Consider the following 18917-nt stretch of genomic DNA (forward strand, 5'->3'; position numbering starts at 1 on the left):
AACAACCCAGATGTCCATCAATGGAGGAATGGATACAGAAATTGTGGTATTTTTACACAATGGAAAACTACTCAGCAATCAAAAAGGAGGAAATCATGAAATTTGCAGGCAAGTGGTGGGATCTAGAAAAGATCATTCTGAGTGAAGTATCCCAGAAGGAGAAAGACAAACTTGGTATATACTTGCTTATATAGACCTACAAGACATGATAAACATAATGAAATCTACACACCTAAAGAAGATAATCAAGAAAGTGGACACAGGCGAAGGTGATTAATCCTCATTTAGAAAGACAAATGGGATGTGCATTGAACTTATGACAGGAGTCTACCACAGAAGGCATCTGAAAGACTCTACCTAGCAGTGTTTCAAAGCAGACACTAAGACTCATAACCAAACCCTCGGCAGAGTACAGGGAATCATATGAAAGAAGGGAAGTTAGTATGATATGGAAAGGATAGGAGCTCTGCAAGGACCAAATATATCTGGGCCCAGGGTCTTTTCTGAGACTGACACTCAACCAAGGACCATCTATGGATATAACCTAGAACTTCTGCTCAGATGTGGCCTGTGGTAGCTCAGTAACCAAGTAGTTTTCCAAAGTAAGGGGAACACGGACTATTTCTAACAGGATCTCAAGGGCAGGCTGTTTGACACCCCCCCCAAAGGGGAGGAGCAGTCTGTTAGGCCACAGAGGAGGACTTTGCAGCCAGCCCTGAAGATACCTGATAAAACAGGGTCAGATGAAAGGGGAGGAGGTCCTCCCCTATCAGGGGACTTGGAAAGGGGCAAGGAGGAGACCAGGGAGGGAGTGTGGGGTTGGGGAGGGAATGAGGGAGCGGGATACAGCTGGGACACAGAGTTAACAAAATGTAACTAAAAAGAAAAATAAAATTAAAAAAAAATACAAAAAAAAAAAGAAAAGCAAATAGAATGTTTGCCCGAATCTATCATTAAATTATAATTCCTTTTAAGAGAAAATAAAAATAAAACACAGAGAAAATACAAAAAAAAAAAGAAAAGAAAAAATAATGTGCTTAATGAGCAGGGACCGCCCTAGTCCCATTTCTGAAATCCATGTAAAATAAGGAGAGAGCATACTCCACAAAGCTATTTTCTGACCTTCACAGCCACAGCACGGCATGTTCGTCCTCCCATATAGTCAATAATAATAACAATGATGATGATGATGATGATGATGATGATGATGATGATGATGATGGAGAGGAGGGAGAGGAAGAGGAGGAAAAGAAGAAGATAGTGTTAAAATTTTTTTAAAGATATGTCCCAAGTAGAAGAAAAATGCATTTGAGATAAGAATGTATTGTGGTTAGTCCCCTCATACAAACAACTCTGCTTTTAGCTGTGCTTTGATTACTTTTATGTTTATTTTTCCCTTTTTATTGGTATTTTGTGAATTTCATATCTTGCACCCCAATCCCACTTATCTACCTCGTTCCTATCCTCCACCTTGCAACCTCCCCTAACAGAGAAAAAAAAAATCTCATTACGGAAGCTGTAGTGTGTCAGTGTGTCCCACAGTATACCTTTTTGTCCACACTTCTTTCCTTCCTACATGTTTGTTGCTATGACTTGTGCTCTGGTACGAGGCCTCTGGCTTCTATTACTCTATCAAAACTGGAAACTCATGGTGACTCCTCTTGGATATCCTGTTGTTGCCCTGTGTCATGGAGATCCTACAGGTTATCAATGGAGAGCCAGCAGTTCATCAATGGGGTAAATGATGTAGTAGGCCAATTCAAAGCCCTATATCTGTTCCTGAGCGATATCTAAACTTGTCAGCCTGCCACTCTCTCACTCTCATGCCCTCAGGACAGCTCAACTGCATGCCCACGACAAGGGCCAGCTCTACTCTACAGCTCAGGTGAGAGGCTTAAGCTTTTCCACCTGCCATAAATGGCAAGGGAGGAGGGAAAGGAGGAGGGTGTATTTCCTCAGACTGGGTCACCATCCAGCAGAGAAGAGGCAGTTTTTTTGGTTTTGTTTTGTTTTTTGTTTTACTTTTTCCAAAAGAAAAAAAAAAAGTTTGAACTCCAGAAGTTCCCCAGAAAGGAAACTCCCTCTGGAGAATTCACACAGGGCTCATCATGCATACCAGACTCCCTTGGTTAACTTTGTATAACTTGTAAACTTTGTATGCTTTGCAGGAAAGGCTGAAGAAGGAGCAGGACTGAGGGTCCTGAGCACCTCAGCTGAGCTAGGAATACCCTCCCCTGAGAGGTGCAATGTCTCTGCTGAAGAAGCCTCCTCTCAGAACTGTTTGGTTTCTGGGCTCCCATGTCTCAGAATGCCCTTTCCTTGGGACACTGCCCTACCTCAGAGCTGGGATACCTTCCCAGGCTTTGGAGTTGTGGGTTTCCTGGACACCTTCCCACCCATGCAGGAAGGCCAACAATGTATACTCCTGCAATCAGTGTCAACTCCACTGTGTTGCCCAGACAAGGTGCAGGGCCTGCTCCCCCAAGTATTTCAGCCAGTGAGGGACAAGGCCAGTTCTCCCATTCTCATGACCCAAGGGCCAGGGCTCCTACCCACTTCAGGTAGTGAGGGCAAAAGGGAGCCGAGGGAGATCTTTCCCTCAAAACCAAACAGCAGGCAAGAGGCAGGGCCAACCCACTCCCATTCTCATGCTTTTGGGACCTGCAACACCCACATCCAGGGCCGGCTCTGCTATGCTGCCCAGGCAAGGTACAGGCCACTCTCCCAAGCGCTGCAGCTGGTGATGGTCAGGGACAGCTCTCCTGCTCTTATGACCCCAGGGGCAGGTCTTCCACACGCTATAGGTGGAAAGGGAGGGAGGGGAAGAAGGCGTCTTTCCCTTGTCCACACCACAGCACTGAAGACGGGAAGTAGGGTCGGCTCTCCCATGCTCATGTCTTCCGGTGTGGCTTGGAGCCCAGGTGAGAAACAGGGCCAGTTCTGCACAGCCCTCAGCCATCAGCATATACCCAGGTGGCAGCCCAGTCCAGGAACATCTACTTGGCCTTTGGTCATAATACAAACCAGCTGCTGCAGGGCCACGGACCCACACTTGGGCCCCAGTGACAGCATAGCCCAGGACCCTACCATGATCCCAGGTGGCATCACCAGCTACTCACATCAGGCTGTTCCTCACTCACTCCAGTCTCTAGTTCTGCTTCTCTTCATTGTATACACATCCTTCTCTTTCTTGTTTCTCTTTCTTGTCCATTTCTCTACCACTTACTTGTTCCTCTTAGTGGTGCATGGGGTCATCTCAGGAGTGGTCTCAGGAGTGCTATGCCCTGCTCATGCATAACCTTGCAATGGTCATCTCAGGTATGGTCTATCCTCATAGACCTTCATAGTGCTGGACTGGTGGCCATCTCAGGCTAGCTCAGGTTACTAATCATTCAGATGTTCACCTGTCAGAACGCTGAGCACAGACACACCCTTTCTCCTATCTCCGACCTAGTAACACACGTGACACAGCAGACATGGTGCAATGCCTCCAGGGGCACAGTTTTAATTCTTATTTGACATCAAATGAAATTTTAGTAACACTGGTGAATGTGTACACTAAGGTAATGGAGTGAAAATATAAAAATATAAAAGACTCATTATATACTACAAAATAAGCAAACATGCAAAGCCTCCTCATTCACCCTGACAGCCTAAGAAGGCAAAAGGCCTTCTGTGTCTCTGGAAAGAGCTGTTCCCTGAACCAGAGATTTCAAACCCAACAAATTAACAGTTGCTTTATTTTCAATGGATCCTTAAAAAATGAACACAGATGTAGCCAATGGGCAGCTCAGGCTTTTCCTAGTAAGGGGAATGGGAGCTATCTGTCTCTATTACCTGCTTTTTTGATCATTCACCTCTTCCAGGGCTGCGTCATCAGGCCACAGGGGAAAAGGATGTGCTCAATCCTGATGTGACTTTATGAGCTGGGGTGGTTTGGTGGGGGGAAGGGCTTCTTTCTCTGAGGAACAGAGGAGGAGAGATGGGGGAAGAAAAAGGAAGGGTAGCACTGGGAGGAGAGGAAGAGGAGGTTATGAACAGGATGTAAAGTGAATAAATTAATTAGTTAAAAAGACAAAAATAAGAGAAAATAATTAACTACTGAGGTAGTTTTATGCACTAATCTTAATTAATCAAAGGTTGTTTTAATACTTCACAAGCAAATGTTTTGATATTAGTATATGTTGGTCACAATTATTAACAAAGTTTGGCCTTATTGTACCTCCTGAATTGCTCTACTTTAATCACAGAAAAAGATTATGATCTGAATTACAATCATTTCTAAGGAAATGTATTATTTCTTCCAAATTCTAAAGATATAGTTTGGAGAAAAGGCTCAGTCAGTAAACTGTTTTGCAAGCTTAAGGGTCCAAGTAGATAGCAAGCACCCATGAAAAAGCTGTGTGCAATTATGCATATCTATAACCTTAGCAGTAAAAGAAAAAAAGAATCAGATGAATTTCAAAAATGTATTGGCCATGCATCCTAGCTAACTGGTGAACACCAAATTCAAAAAGTTAACATGGCTAAGTCTAGAAAAAGCAGCTGACTTTGACTCCTGGCCTCCATGTGTATACACATTCACACACATGAGCAAATATATGCATCACCACATGCATGCATTCATGTGCACACACAGTGGGGGGGGGGGGAGGAGACAAGATTCTGTGAATAGGTTGCCTAACCATTCTCTCTTGATAAATTTGTCAGTCATCAAAAGTGAGACTTTTTGCTTTCAAATCACTCATCTACTGTCTTTCTTCTTTTAAAGAATGAAAACAAGCAACATCATCTGTACTTTTTCTGTAAATTCCTTCCTCCTTCCACCTGAAAGTTTATCAACTATAATTGTAACGTTTACTTCCGTAATAAAAGTATTTGTAGAAAGATTGATATAGTAATGAACACAAAGTGTTCTCTGTGTCTAACCCAGTAGACCCGGCCAGGTTATCTGGTAGGCTGGGTATCTGACATTTGCTTGGCTTCCGGAATCCCTATTATGAAGCTGGGGACTCAGTTACTCTAAGTGACATCCTGATAAGATCCTAATAGACCCTTCTAGAAACTAGCAGTTCATTGGCCTTCTTCTTTTCTTATAAATATTTGGACCTTATTATTAAGTACATTGTTCATCTGAGTATCTTCAAATGGACTCTCACACCTGACACTCAACTAGAAGCTTTGCTCTCAAAAATAGATAAATAAATATGTGGTTTATTGCACAAATAAAGCAAGACAGCCATGAATTTTCAACAATGATTAATAATTTTTTCTTGTTACACACAGTGCTAGGAGTTAAATAAATTACCAATCTGATATTGAAAAACTCATTAAAAAAAAGAATAATTTGAGGGAGGTGGAGCTGGGGAGATGGCTCAGTGCTTAAGAGCACTGGCTGTTCCTCCAGAGGACCAGGTTCAATTCCCAGCACATAATTGTGTGTAACTCCAGTACCAGGGGATCTGACAACATCACATAGACATGCATGCAGACAAGACATCAATGCACATAAAATAAAAAGCAAATCTAAAAACAAAAATGAGTTGGTAACATGCATGTAGTTTCTACACTGGAGTTGAAACAGTAATAAAAAATGAGTACATTTGAAACAATTATGAACATGTTTTATATTTTGAAATAGGAATTATTTCAATCCTGTCTGGGGATACACAAATGACACAGCTGCTGTACTAAAGTAGGGCTGGAATTCAGGCTCGGTCCTGTACTGTATCCCTAAAAGTTTAAAAAATGTCCTACTATGAATATCACATGGATTGATAATTTTTTAATTTTAATTTTTTTCCTCACAATTTATTCATTATAACCCAATTGAAGTCCCCTCCGTCAACTCCCCAGTCCAAATCTCCCTTCCTATTTCTCCCATCCCCTTCCTCTAGTCCACTGAAAGGGGGAGTTCTCCACCATTGCCATCTGCCCATACCTTGTTATGTCTTATCAGGACTGTCTGATCCTCTTCCTCCATGGCCTGGCAAGGCCGCATCACCAGGGGTGATCAAAGAGCAGTCAACCAAGTTCATGACAGAGGCAGCCCTTGCTCTGGATTCATAATTTTAAATGTGTTGATTGTTTGTCTGTCTATTTTAGCAGGAAGGAAATTTATTCAATGTAGCTACACTGAGAAGAGGGACAAAGTGATACAGAGAACGCCCAAGTACATTTTTGTAGGAGGAGGTCCTCAATGAAATCAAAGTTTAAATAGAAGACCACAGATACAAATGATCTGAACATCTAACCAGTCCTGGTTAAAGTTTGGTCATTCCTATTATTGATTGATATCCTTATCTAGGCTTCAGCCACGTCATATTAGGGAGTCTGACAAGTTGTTAAGACTTCCTAAAATTTCTTTCCAAGAGACAAGCCTCCTTCTGGATGGAGTCTTTATCTGCTTGCAGTATAAGATTCTTAAAGACAGTCTCACTTTTGGAGATGGAAGACTTGGTTTCAATAGTCTGCTTGAGAGAAATAAGTGTCTTTATCGAATGCCTTCATTTCTGCCAAGAGGGCTAAAAGTAGTAACTTGAAGGATTCAGGCATTTCTTGGAGAATTTTAAGCAAGCTTTTAAATTCTGTGCAGATCACTTATCTTTCTCTGGAGGTCTTTTAATTAGTACATTCTTTCTAAGATAGATCTGTACATTGGCTGCTAAGGAGATCTTTGAATCCTGGGAGCAACTAACTATGTGCTTTGCCTGTTCTTCTTTATTCTTCTTGTTGTTTATAATTTTAAATATTTGTTCACAAAGAACACTGGCATACAAAAATGTTTATGACGTTATAAGTGAAGAAATTAAATGCTAATGCAGGTGCATAGTATGACCTCAATTAATTTTGAAATATTAATACAGAAATATGCATATTTTTGGTGAATGTGAGGCAAAGCAATTATCTCTTAGATTCACATGTTGAATAAAAACACATCACTAGTGTTCTGACATGAAAAAAACAAAGTCCTTTTGAAGATTTCTTAAATGGAGTACATTCATGGTCGTATCAACTCCAGCATGCTTTCTTTTCTCCTGCCCAAATCCATACTTTATGTATTTGGCTCAGCTCCTTAACATTATAAAGACACTGTCATAAAGCATTCAAGAGTTTAATACAATCAAGACTTAAGAAGAAGATGGAACAGTTCATACAACAATTTGCAAGCAATTGAAACTGAACATTGATTATCTTCATTTTAAAAATTATGTTTTACCACCCACCAAAGCAAAACTCTTCCTGCCCGTTTCCTATTAGATCACCAAGCCTCATATTTCATGGACATTCCTTTTCTCCTCTTCCATCATTTCTATACCTCTGTTCCTTAAAGCAGTAAAATAAATTACCTCATCTGACCATCAAATACATTCAAGTTTCTAGCAGTGTTTCAAAGCAGACACTAAGACTCATAACCAAACCCTCGGCAGAGTGCAGGAAATCATATGAAAGAAGGGAAGTTAGTATGATATGGAAAGGATAGGAGCTCTACAAGGACCAAACATATATGGGCACAGGGTCTTTTCTGAGACTGACACTCTACCAAGGACCATCTATGGATATAACCTAGAACTTCTGCTCGGATGTGGCCCATGGTAGCTCAGTAACCAAGTAGTTTTCCAAAGTAAGGGGAACACGGACTATTTCTAACAGGATCTCAAGGGCAGGCTGTTTGACACCCCCCCCCCAGGGAGGAGCAGTCTGTTAGGCCACAGAGGAGGACTTTGCAGCCAGCCCTGAAGATACCTGATAAAACAGGGTCAGATGAAAGGGGAGGAGGTCCTCCCCTATCAGTGGACTTGGAAAGGGGCAGGGAGGAGACCAGGGAGGGAGTGTGGGGTTGGGGAGGGAATGAGGGAGCGGGATACAGCTGGGACACAGAGTTAACAAAATGTAACTAAAAAGAAAAAAATAATAATAATAATAAAAAGAGAAATACAAAAAAAAAAACCAAAAAAAACAAATACATTCAAGTTTCTTTTTTGGATTGAGGATTTTCAACAGTGGTCCCCTCTGGATTCCACCATCTATTCTACCCTGCTTTCAAAGGTATTCCAAAAGTCAATTACCACTGAAAAAAAATTATCCCAATGTGCTAATTTTAATTATTAGAGTGACCTTCCTTAAACTAGTCTATTCATTAAAGTTTAAGTTTGTTTAATATATGAATATTAGTTCTGTGGTTCCTGTGAGAGGACTGATTTAAATGGCTTTAGTATGAACTTATTCTGCTTTGGTATGAATTTATTCTCCTTTAGAAAAATTTTGTTTTATCACAATTATTTTATAGACTTTACATTATTCTTTAAATTAGTTAACGGACTTTAAAATAAACATGAAAGAATCCATCAGTTTTTACATGCATATTAAATATCAATGGTTTATTTTAGTAACGTTAAAATGAAAGAGTATTTTATGTCATGAAAATGACATGGACATTTATTCAATTCCATCCTTCAAAATGAATGTGTTGGAATATGTATTTGAAAACTAAAATGAAATTTTTTCATAATACTGCTACCTAGGAGTACCCATGTGATTCTATTTGCTACAGAGTTGAAAACCCCATTCTGAAATAAAAAGGCATTCCCATTGTTTTACATTTACCACACACTATTGCCTGTGTTCTATTTTATCACTTTTTTAAAAGTTGGCAAAAATTTATTAATTTATATCAAAAGAATTTACATGCTGCCAAGTGAATTAAGCTTATCAGTTCTTTCAATGCATATTGGAACCATGCCCAGAGTCTCCAAATATATTATGCAGTCGTTAAAGCCAGCATATTTTGGTATGACTGATTCATAGATTCCGAAAGACTATTATTTGGGCACTCGATATTCATGAATAAAATTTCTGGCTAGATTTCAGGAGAAACTTATGATGGAAGATCAATAAAAAAATAAAGAAATTATGAGTCTGACAAAAGAGGAAAAGCAGATAAAATCCCATTCTTTTTAATATGCTCTGATGATAGAATATAGATGATGATGTCAAAGAGTAAAGATGTGAAGTGCACATTGTGGGAAGCAGAACATAGAATAGAATATCTGAACAATGATAAAAGCTCAGAAGTGATTTATTCCTTTTGAAATATAATAACTAGTGTTATGTTTTATAATAGATTACATCATAGATTAAAAAGTATATATATACTGCTATTCATAATCATAGAAAAAACAATGAAATAAAATAAGAGAAGTATAAATCAGGTATACTATTTTCTTAGTATTTTTCTTAATTTTCAAATTTTCTAAACAATGTAAATGAATTTCACAGTGAGAAACTATAAAGGATGTTATTTAAACAAATGTATGTATATAAGAAGGTTTTCATTTATCTCACTTTTACTTTCTCAAATTTATTTTTACATATCAAATTTAATTATGTTTCTATCATCTCCCCTTATTTCTTCTCCCTCCATTTCCTCCTATATTATGCCCTCAAATTTATGCTTTTTTTCAATTATATGTGTGTGTGGCTGCTTGTGTGCGTGGATGTGCATGTTCAACGTATTTGTGTGTGCAGGTGAATGAAATAGAAATGGAACCTATTAAGTCCACTTAATACTTCCTACATTAAAATGATTTATTGACTCGATTCTTGTCATTGGGTAAAAGTTTAATGGTTTATCCCTAGAGAAGATTAATTGTCCCTTGGTTGACAGTCATTGATTTTCTATAGCTCTTTACTTTCAGAGGAGCAACTTAAGATCTCACCCATCCATGTTGGTGTGTCAACTGGTACTATTATAATTTGTCTTGTTTAAGTAACAACAGCCTTCATTGGTGTAGCTTCAATGTCATGTCTAGAAGACAAAATTTGCAGCAGACTTCCTAGTTTGCTTCCTAGTTCCCAGATTTCTGTAGTTTGTGGCATCTTTTTTCTCCTCTTTTACAGTGTTCCGTGAACCTTAGGTGTGGAAGTGGTAGTGTAGCTTTATCAAATAGAACCAAAAACATCATGGTCAGATGTTTTCTGAATTTTGACCAGCTGTAATTTTCTGTAATGGTCCCCATCTTCTGATAAAGGAAATGTCTTTGATGAGCTGTAGGGATTACACCTATCTATTGATATAAGGATTCATATTTTTTGAGATATTTTTTAAATTATTTTTAAATTTATTACAATTTATTCACTTTGTATCCCAGCTGTAGCCTCCTCCCTTATCCCCTCCCTTATCCCCTCCCAATCCCACCTCCTTCCCTCTTCTTCTCCCATGCCATTCCCCTAGTCCACTGATAGGGGAGGTCTTCCTCCCCTTCCATCTGACCCTAGCCTATCAGGACTGGCTGCATAGTCTTCCTCTGTGGCCTGGTAAGGTACCCACACACACACAGAAAGGTGATCAAAGAGCCAGCCACTGAGTTCATGTCAGAGACAAGCCCCTGTTCCCCTATGGAATGCAGATAAAAATTGTACTGGTTTTAAAAAGTGGCAGTTTTAAGCTCTTCTCCCAAGAACTATGACCTCTCTAACCAAGGGTTTCCAATACCTCCTTCCTGTTGGTCTGGCCTTAAGTCGAAATAGAAGTTAACAGCAAGCACCACAATATAAGTGTCACTACTGTACTTTTAAGAATGTCTTGCTGTGCTGGTCATTGTTATGCTCCATAAGCATTACAGCTGGGTAAAACTACTGAATGCTTCTCTCATATATATGAGCAGAATATATAATATCTTCTTGGGTTATAAAAACTAGTCCTCAGGGAAGATTCAATCATATAAAATATAGCTTGAATTCTTTGAGTCCTGTGTTCAATATGCATGTTGTCTTCAAGCAATGGGGACTTAACTTTGAGAGGCAATAAAGAAAAAAAGTCTACAGTAAACTATAGCTAGTTTCTTAGACTCCCCTGACCAACAATTTGAAAGGGTTTTTCTCATACTTGATATTGTGTAGGCTTAGATTTTGCAAACACCAATTTTATTTAAGGTTTTAAATGCCTCGACATCCCTTCCAATTCCCCAACCTTACATAAGAGATTAGTAGGCAAAGGGACTGTAGACTGCTTTGAGCTACTTCCTGCTAATAAGGGTCAGCAGGTTCATTGGGGATACACCAAATTCAGTCAAATCAAAGAGCAAAAGAGCTGCAGCAACATGAAACAGAAGAAGAACAATTCAGTAGAAGCGGCACAAGTCCACTTAAGTGGGAAAACTCAACCAAAGTAGCGTGAGCAGTTCTCTGCAGCATTTCTCTCTGTAAAAACCAACAAAGGGTCTGAACCCTTGTAAAGCGGAGGAGGCTCACTGTCTGTGGGCTTCTACGTATTCCTTCACAGAGCCCACATGAAAATACTTTTCCAGCTCATGAAAGCCATGCCCCTCACGTGCTTAAGGCAGTTCTCAGCTGACAAACATTAAGTCTTCTCTCTGGCCTGTTTTACATTGGGCTGTCTTCCTTGCAGGAGGCGGGGGGCATGCCTACACCCCACTCTTGGGACCAGAGCAAGAAAACATACTTACATGACATAACTGAGTTTCCAAAGAAACCAGAAACCTCCACTTCAATGTCCTTAAAGAAAACTACCTCCCCCTTGCCCTGCAGTTCTCAGTTACTAATAGCTCTTCAACTAGGGATGTAACTTCACATTCATTTTGTCCTTCTATGCTGGATTTTTCTCTGGTTTCAGATGTTTTATTATGAATTTTTTATTTTTTTATATTAATTACAGTTTTTCACTTTGTATCCAGCTGTAGCCCCTTCTCTCATTCCCTCCCAACCCCACCCACCCTCCCTCATCTCTTCTCATGATTCTCTCCAAGTCTATCCATAGGGGAGGTCCTCCTCCCCTTCCATCTGACCCTAGCTTATCAGGTCTCATCAGGACTGGCTGCATTGTCTTCCTCTGTGGCCTGGTAAGGCTGGTCCCCCTGGATCAAAGAGCCACTGGCTTGTGATTTTAAAGCTTTTCTGCTTGCTGTCCCAAACTGCTATGAGTTTATATGTGCAACTTTTGTTTTGTGTCCAGGAAACAGTTTGTTATACTCAACTGCCTCTTCTAGTTTTATCAGTCTTTGTGCTTTTCTCTTCCAGATGATCATTCCTCAGTTTCTTATTCTTTGCAGAATAGCCAGTTCTAAGTTTCAGTATTAATCACATATGTTGCAAAAAGAAGCTTCTCTGGTGAGAGTGGAGAGATGCATTAATCCATTGATATAACCGTAAATCATTAGAAATCAGTTTAATACTGCTTACATTTAATAGAATAGTAAAAGTAAGCTATCCCATAGGGTACACGACCTGCAAAGCCACTTGTTCTTGGCTTTTTAAGCATGATAGGTAGGAGTGAGTCTTAAATCAGATCAGAAAGCAGTTGGTTACTACAATAACATTTGTACCACTATCATACCAGTCAGCACATTTTATCAGGCCAGTTACTATAGTGTATAAGAGTCACAGCTGAGTAATACTGATGAGTACTTTTTCTAACCCAGTAGCATACATAGCCAATTATATCATTATGAAAGCTAACCAGTGAAGCTTCCAGGTCAGTACTACCTTGATTTATCCATGTTGTATGACTTAAACATGTAAACACGTAATATCTTCAGCAATAGTTTAAGCATCAAGTCCTAGAGGGTAACCGCAAACAATTCCAGTGGTCTGTAATGTTTGGTTATCTATGGGTCCCCATTGGCTGATAAGTCTAAAGAGATAACTGGATATATTTATTAGTATATGGCGTCATGTAGAACATTGCCATCACATTATATAGCCTAACTACATTTAAACTCATATGTATATGTATATAATGAATTATACTTATATATAATACATAAATATGTAATTATATAAACATAAATATATAAAATATATCTATTATATATAAGAAAGTTTCTACAATAGTAAATTCTATTTCTATAAAAAATTACTAAGCAAAAATATCAATTTTAAAATAAATATAAAAAGGACAAAACCCTCTAGATTTCTGAGGAATTAAACTGAAGGCTTTTTAAATTATAACATTTATATTTAGATTTTTTTAAAGTAAAGTGTAAAATGTAAGTGAGTATTATGATTTTCTTCATATTCCTCCACACTCCAAACAATCTTTAATTAAGCCTGAATCTAGCTTAGTGGAATGAAGTTAAATGTGCCATAAAAAATAGGCTAAGAAGCTGTCTACCTTTTTTCTTTCCAACATTTCTCATCTGAATGGCATGCTGTGAACACACACTTAAAATGATTGGTATTAATGCATGCACACAGGATTCAAAATGTCAGCAAGATTCATTTGCTTTAAAGTTATATTGATTCTGATGATTACATTGAGTTATGTAAATAAATCTAGTGATATACAAATATAATGTGCAGTTCTTATCAGATGCAAGCCTAGACTTTTCCTTCTGCACTGTCTCATTTTCACCTATTACAAACCTATTTTACAAAACCTTGTGACTGGCCCTAAACTAATATAACACTCATAAATGAAATAAACAAGGCCCCTTCTTTCTATCAGCTTTATGCTCTTGGAGTTATAAAAACGTTATACAAATAAGCAAATAAGCCCACTGAACATACTACTAAGAAAGAGAGGGAAAAAGGAAGGAATGAAGGAACAAATGAAAGAGGGAAAAATAAAGGAAAGAAAGAAAGAAAGAAAAAAAGAAAGAAAGAATATGAGAAATATTTGGGGCAAAGAAGTGATTTTGAAACAAGAGACAGATGGCTACCTTAGCTAGTATGGTCAGAGACTTTCCTCTGAAGAAGTCTCATTTTCAGTGATACTGTATTTTTTTTAAGGTGGCACTACAAAGAACCTGGAAAAAAGTTGTCCTGGGAGTAGGTGGCACAATCTGAGCTAAGATACCTCATCAAGAACCAGGTAACATAAAACTATGCATCCACTAGCAAGAGTTGAAATATGAACCTTTGAAGTCAGATAAGATTTACAAGTCTGGTTAAAATGTGTGACACAACAAAGAGATTGACATTAACGCTTCCCACTTTTCATCTTCAAATAAACTGAAAAAGAAGAACAATTAGAACAAAGTTTGAAAATCCAGAATAAAGCTTTATTTCATATATATTCTACATTATCATGATGAAGATACTTAACACTCTGTTCTCAATCTATAAACTGGAAGTACCCATCATACTCTTTCAATCATATCTAAATCAGTTGAGAGATTTGAAATATATAGTGGGTTTTCTTTTCCTCTTTCTTGAGAAGAACTAAACGTAGATACAAAAAGGAGTGATTGTTAGTGCTATGATTTCTGATGGAAGAAATAAATAGTATGAGTGAAACATCTTGTATAGCTTGGATTATTCCAATGCAGACACTAGAACAAGACTATTTGAGTACTTTGTTTGAGAGACATCCCAGGAAGCAAGAGAGAAAAAAGCAAATACAGAGAACATTGTTATTCATGGCGTCATTTTGGACCAGTAGGGGTTCAGCCACATTAGAAACACTTCTATGAATATACCTTGTGTTTTCCCCACCCAAAAATAGCAGGAGTTTGACATTTAACAATGAATCTTTCAGTTCCAAAGCCTAACTGCCCTGTATATCCAAACCTACCTTGCTTTGGACTGAGAAGTTTCTCAGAACTAGAGAAAGTCCTACAAAAAGAGTCATTGGCTCTGTAGCTTAAAGAGGCATGATCGGAAGTTCCAAGAGTGATATGTGCCAGAGGAATATACCTGGGGCTGTGACAGCACCAATCACATCTTCAGTCCTTTTTAATATATGGTTTTCTGTAAACCATATCACCCTTAAAATATATGTGATGAAGCCTGGCGAATAAATTCCCAGGACCTTGTGGAAAAACCTAACTTAAGAGTAAAGAGACCACACAGAATTCTAAGACACACCTATGGGATAATTCACACTCTAGACCTTCTCTTGGGACAGGATTTGGAGTTTGACACAAGGCATGTCAAAATATTTGTAAGAATGTAAACTCCTAGTAAAATTACCTTTCAGTATCCTTCCTATTTATGAAAAAATATCAAATCAATGTGCTTTGAGAATATCCAGGTTTTCCTAAGTTTGGTCTGGGTGGAATTTTGTTATATTTAATTGAGGATATTTCTCATGCTCCAAGGAAAAAAGGGACATATATAATCCCAAGTAAGGAGACACGAGACCTCCAACACCAATAAGAACTATGAATTATCCCACATTATAAAGAATGTTCATAGGGAGTAGGTGCTCCCTTAATGCCAGCAGCCACTTCATCACCAACAGCCAAATACAACTCGCAAATCCTTTAAAAGGTCCCACCATCACAGCTCACTCTCTCAGTCTGTCTGTTTCTCTCACCCTCTGTATATCCTCTTATCCTGGCTCTAAGGTTATCTCCACACCCTCCCCCCAATAAATCTTTTACACCAGATGTGTTGTTTGGTATGATCTTTATGGCATTCCTTGGCTCCTTGCCCCAGCTGATCCACCCGGTACTCTGCTGCAAAACTTTAAATTGGTGCCAAAAAGAAGATTACTTGTTGCCCATATCATTTATTATCAACAAAAAGTTGGAATTGGGTTGTTAAGTTTCAAATAGCTAGGTGTTTCCTGCATTCCATTGTCCCTACCTGGTACAGGGGCCTCCTAGCTGGATTACCACACCTCCTACCCTACATTCTCCACTTCAGGTGCTGGGCTACTCTTCCCTAAATAATTCAATCATCAGTTTGCTTGCCTACTCTTTGTACCTCTTCCTCCTGGATGATGCACCTGGTTTGCCTCTTCTTTCTTCTCCTCCTCTCTCCATATGGATGGCACATGTCAGTCTGATCACATCTACTCTGAACTCCCAAATGCCCCTGCCTCTGGGTATGCTCTTCCACATATCTACAATAAACTTTCTTCTCCACCATATCTAGTAGAAGTCATGTTTCCTTTCTTTTCCTTTTTATTTCTTATTTTATTTTATTTTTTATTCATTTGGTGCCAAAACTGGGAATGGCATAAATGTGCTTCCTTTTGGGGAATTTGGCTGTTCTGAACCAAAGTTGCTGATCTGACTCTACTAAGGCATGTATCATTTGTTTCTACTGACTTATTCCAATCACAATATAGAGGAATTTTAATCCAGCAACTGAAAGACCCCAGCCTCACCCTAAGTTAAACACAGCTAACGCCATTTTGTGAGACACCACTGTTTTGTAAAACTCTGAAGGCCAGATGAGAAACTGGAAAATTACTGAGAAAACTAGCTGTGTCACCCACTTGGGATATCTGTGGTCAGGCTGCCCCAGTCATACTAAAAACAGTTTGTGTTAATCACCCTCATAGATATCTGTGAGACTGTTTCAGTTAAGATAGAGAAAAACAAAATAACAGGTGGCGGGCCACGTCAAGGGGTCATCATAACCCCCTTGACCACCCAGTTCCTGAAATCTTGGTGCCCCTGCCAAACTTTGACGCAAATCGTGGTCTCATGAAAATGTACCAATCAGCCCCTTGTAACCATGCTTCTCGCTTCTGTACCAGTGCTTCTGCTCTAAAACCCTATAAAAACCCCAGCTTCCTACCTAGGGGGCGCGGAAGTCTCCCGAATGACTTTTCGCCCCGGGTACCCGAGTATTCAATAAAAGCCTCTTGCTGTTTGCATCCGAACGCCTGGGCTCGTTGATCCTTGGGCAGGGGTCTCTCAGACAAAAGATACCCTCCGGGGATCTTTCACAACATGACTGATCTGGCAAGGGATCACATCCAAAGAAAAAAAATCTGACAGAGTCAGAGATAGAATACCCTGAACTCTCATGAGAACAGATAGCATAGAGAGGCTACTGAAGAGGATGGAGGCTGGGAGTCCAACATGGCAGTGACAGCACACACCATATCTGAGGAGCACAGAATCCAAAACTCTGAAATGGGTGAGTGAGGAGCAGCTGAAGCCAGAACACTGACACTGAGGCTTCCTGGGTGAGAGGGAACAACCTGTGAGCTGGGACAATTTGGATCCAGGTCACCTATGGATAGCTCTGGAGAGTGAGAGTGGTGAATAGTCAACCCCCTGCACTTCCCCTTTCCCTAAGTATGGGCCTCCCTGCTCAGCAGAGGCAGCCACAAGCAGGGGTTTCTCTGCTCAGCAGAGGAGGCAGTGGTTGCCCCAAGCACAAGTCTCCATGCTCAGTGACAGAGACAGCAGAGGCAGCAGCAGTACAGGCCTCCCAGGTCTGTAACTGCAGCAGGAAGCTAGCCAAAGCAGGAGCCTCCATGCTCCATGACCAAGACAGTAAAGGCCACTGCCACAGGCAAGAGCCTGCATGCTCAGTGCCTGAGACAGCAGAGGTGGCTGTTCCAAGCATGATTCCCAATGCCTGGTGGCCAAACAGTGGATACCATTGAGCAAATGGATCTCCTACACTCTCACTTGTCCCTGAAAGCCCAAATCTGAGAGTAGAGAACAGAAAGATCCCCTGTGCTTTCCGATTAGGCCTGAGAGTGAGTGAGTGTGCCTTCAAGTGAGTGCATGCAGAGCTCCAGATACAGGGTCCCTCTATGCTAGCACCCAGATATCTGATTCCTCTTACACACATCTCCACTGTGGACAACATAAGGATCCTTGGGACAATGTTCTCAACATTGAAGGCCCTGTTCTATGGGTCTACCCATGGAGTCCAGGAAAACAATTCCTGGAGCACAGATAGATCTCGATATCATGAGGACAGTACAACATGCATGTAGACTACTTAGGTATTCAAGGCACCTGCTCATGCTTGAACAGCGTCAGCAACCCCTCAAGCATTTAAGCTCAACCCTCCCAGGTTTCTACATATTCTAGCACCCTGAATTTCAAGGCACACTTCCATACACACACCTGCACTTAAGCACTGTGCCTGCAACCTTCCTTGTTAGCTAAAACAGAAACACCAACATACATTCTCAAACTGGTGGACCTCGCTAATCTTCATGAAGGACATGAAAGAAATTCCAGAAACCAGAGACAGATAGACCCAGTCTGAAGTACAGATTCCAGGAACAAACAGCGAAGGTTACGAAAAAGCAGATGGTTAGAGGTCGACATAACAACACATCCAACAAAAATCAGGGAAATGAGCAACCCGAAAAATCAATGGATATCCTAATTCATTGGAAGCACAGGAAATTATGTCAAATTTGTGATTATCCAGTCATTAGAGGCATATCTAGAGGAAATGAACAAAGCTCTCAAAGAAATACGGGCAAATACAGCCAAACAGAGGCACATAGACAGGAAACAAAGCTCATAAAGAAATACAAGCAAATACGGGCAAACAAATAGAAGCAAAGGTAGAGGCACAAGTAGAGGAATATAGAGGGGAAACAAACAAAAAAATAGAGACCATCATGGAACAAACAGATGAAGGAAATGTTCAAAACATTAGAATCAGAATTAGAATCAACAAAGAAAACACAAACAGAGAAAACCTGGAGCCAGAGGACTTAGAAAAAAAGATCAGGATCCACAAAGGTAAGAATCACCAACAAAATATAAGAGATGGAAGAGAGAATCTAAGGTGCTAAAGATACATTTGCATACAGAAATTGATATATCTCTCAAAGAAAAAGTAAAAACGGAAAAATTCTTATATTTTTGGTTGTGAGCCTAGCCTTTAACGGCTGAGCCAAAAGGACATTTGCTCAACCATGTTTGTAGCAGCTTTATTTGTAATAGCCAGAAGCTGGATACAACCCAACTCAACTGAAGAACGGATGCAGAAACTGTGGTACATCTATACAATGGAGTATTACTCTGCAATGAAAAATAAGGAAATCATGAAATTTGCAGGTAAATGGTGGGACCTGGAAAGGATCATCCTGAGTGAGTTGTCCCAGAAGCAAAAAGACACACACATGGTATATACTCACTCATATAAACATACAACATAGAATAAACCCACTAAAATCTGTACATCTAAACAAACTAAGCAAAAGAGAGGACCCTAACTAAAAATGCTCAATCCCCATCCTG

The 18917-nt window shown here is 39.6% G+C and overlaps 1 non-coding gene across 1 annotated transcript; it reads right to left on the bottom strand.

Moving 5' to 3' along the window:
- Window positions 1-3372: 3372 nt before the first annotated feature.
- LOC129665207 (small nucleolar RNA SNORA17) lies at window positions 3373-3501 on the bottom strand. Its single transcript, XR_008718347.1, has one exon. It is a non-coding gene; the product is annotated as a small nucleolar RNA SNORA17 (small nucleolar RNA).
- Between the last annotated feature and the right edge of the window lie 15416 nt (window positions 3502-18917).

This window comes from Psammomys obesus, unplaced genomic scaffold (genome assembly GCF_907164565.1).
Source record: "Psammomys obesus unplaced genomic scaffold, mPsaObe1.curated_primary_1811, whole genome shotgun sequence".
NCBI lineage: Eukaryota > Metazoa > Chordata > Mammalia > Rodentia > Muridae > Psammomys > Psammomys obesus.